The 2,442-nt window shown below is 48.0% G+C and overlaps 1 non-coding gene across 1 annotated transcript; it reads left to right on the top strand.

Annotated features, from left to right (window-relative positions):
- The first annotated feature begins 723 nt into the window (after positions 1 to 723).
- Positions 724 to 795, top strand: trnae-cuc (transfer RNA glutamic acid (anticodon CUC)). The gene has a single exon. It is a non-coding gene; the product is annotated as a tRNA-Glu (tRNA).
- The last annotated feature ends 1,647 nt before the right edge of the window (positions 796 to 2,442 follow it).

Here is a 2,442-nt window from a genome sequence, read left to right as displayed (position 1 = left end):
GTTTAGATCAGAGTGGTGCTAGAAAAGCACAGCATGTCAGACAGCTTCCGAGGAGAAGGAAAATCGACGTTTCGGGCAAAAGCCCTTCATCAGGAATAGAGGCAGGACCACTCCAGGGTGGAGAGATAAATTGGGCTGGGGTGTGCTGGACCAAAGGTAGCAAAAAGCACAATAGGTGAATGGGGTTGGGGATGAAGGTGACAGATCAGAGAGGGGGGTAGAGCAGATAGTTGGGGATGGAGATTGGCAGGTAGGCGAGGTCATGAGCACAGCGCTGAGCTGGCAGTTTGGAATTGAGGTAAGGTGGGGGGAGGGGAAATGAGGAATCTGATGAAGTCTACATTGATGGCCTGGGGTTGAATTTATCCCAAGTGGAAGATGAGGCGTTCATCCTCCAGGCATCGGGTGGGGAGGGAGCGGCGATGGAGGAGGTCCAGGACCTGCATGTCCTCGGCAGAGTGGGAGGGGGTTTGAAATGTTGGGCCATAGGGCGATGCGGTTGATTGGTGTGGGTGCCCTGTAGATGTTCCCTCAAGCGATGTCACTTAATTCTGCGAGCAGTCTCCACTCTCCCCAATGTAGAGGAGACAGTATCAGGAGCAATAATTACAAGAAATGACATTGTTGGAGACACAGGTGAAAGCCTTCGACCGACCACGGCCCGGATTCGATTTTAGGGAAGGGAAAAAATTTTCAGTAGAGCTATTAGGATCTGTTTGCATCTCCCTGGTGGTCTAGTGGTTAGGATTCGGCACTCTCACCGCCGCGGCCCGGGTTCGATTCCCGGTCAGGGAAACCGTTTTCAGGTGGTTTACAGGCTACCTGTTCTTCTTGAATGCTCTGTACAGTCATTTTTTGATCTTCGTAGTTCCTGGGTGCTGCAGTGTGTCGTGGCTCGTTGAAATCGTGTCCTGATTCAGATTTGCTTGTATGTGCAGTGGTGATTGCTTCTGTAGTTAAGTTCTTGGTTCGCGTGTGTTGTTTTCCTATAGACGCTGTTTTGAATTTACCATTGACTGTTCGCTCGACTGTGACATCTGGAAATGGCACTTTGTTGTTGTTCTCCTCTTTTGTGAATTTTATGCCAGGAAGGATATTGTTGATGGTGTTGTAGGTTTCCTCTAATTTGTTTCATTTTTTGATGATAAAAGTTTCATCGCTGTAGCGGACTCTAAGTTTGGGTTGGATCGTTGGAAAGGCTGTTTGTTCGAGTCTCTGCATTATTGCTTGTGCGAGGAATCCTGACGCTGGTAGTTTCAGGGTATTTCGTTGATTTGCTGGTAGGGCTTGTTACTGAATATGAAGTGGGTGGTAAGGCACAGTTCCCCGGGCTTGACAGTGCTATCTTTGCTGATGAAGTTGGTGCTGTGTTTGTGTCTTTGGTTCTTCGAGTAGTGTCTTCAGTGTTCTTTGGCCACGTTGATGCTAATGGATGTGAACAGAGCTGTCATGTCAAAGGACAACATTATTCCATCTACTTCTGTCTCAGTGTCTTTGGTGATCAGGAATTCTTGGATGGAATAAATGGAGTGGAGTGAATCTTCGACTAGGTGTTTTAGCCTTCAGTGCAGGCCTTTGACTAGTCTGTATATTGGTGTTCCAAGCAGTGAGACTCTGGTCTAAGGGAGGTTCCTGGTTTGAAGGGGAGGAGATCAACAACAAAGTGCCATTCCTTGATGTCACAGTAGAGCGAAGAGTCAATGGAGAACTTCAAACTGGCATCTACAGAAAAACAATGCACACAAACCAAATCCTTAACCACAGAAGCAATCATCCCAACACCCACAAAAGAAGCTGCATCAGGAGATTATTTCAACGAGCCACTACACACTGCAGCACAGAGAAACTACGAAGAGCACAAGAGAAATACGGATATAGTGTATTTGAGGAGAACGGGTCCCCAATAAACCCCCTCCACCGATTTCTCATTGATGCTTTCAAGTTGACTCTCAAAAATTCGGTTTGACCCTCCATTCTTTCCTGTTTGTTTTTTGTGGGTTTTGAAAGCTTTCGCAATCCTCTCACTGAGTATTGGAGTTGGGAGGTTATGTTGTGGTTCTCGAGGACATTTTTTCGACCACTTTCGGAATATTGTGTACAATTCTGGTCTCCCTCCTATCAGAAGGATATTGTGAAATTTGAGAGGGTTCTGAAGCACCAATGGGTCTACAGAGATGAAGAGGCCCTTCTGCTGCCCTGAGTGTGGGAAGGCCTTCAGTGATTCCTCTGCCCTGCTGACGCACCAGTTGGTCCACACCGGGGAAGGCTGTTTATCCGACCCCAAGTGCGAGATGGCCTTCAGCATTTCTTCCCACCTGTTGAGACACCAGTGGGTCCATATTGAGGAGAGGTCGTTCTTCTGCCCGATTGCAGGAAGGGCTTTGCTCTTTCTTCCGACCTGCTGGCCCATTGGTGGGTCCACATGGGGGAGAGTTCGCTCAG

This window comes from Chiloscyllium punctatum, chromosome 36, assembly GCF_047496795.1.
Source record: "Chiloscyllium punctatum isolate Juve2018m chromosome 36, sChiPun1.3, whole genome shotgun sequence".
Taxonomy (NCBI): Eukaryota; Metazoa; Chordata; class Chondrichthyes; order Orectolobiformes; family Hemiscylliidae; genus Chiloscyllium; species Chiloscyllium punctatum.
Note: the sequence above shows the minus strand (reverse complement) of the source record. Positions and strands in the feature narration are given on the sequence as shown.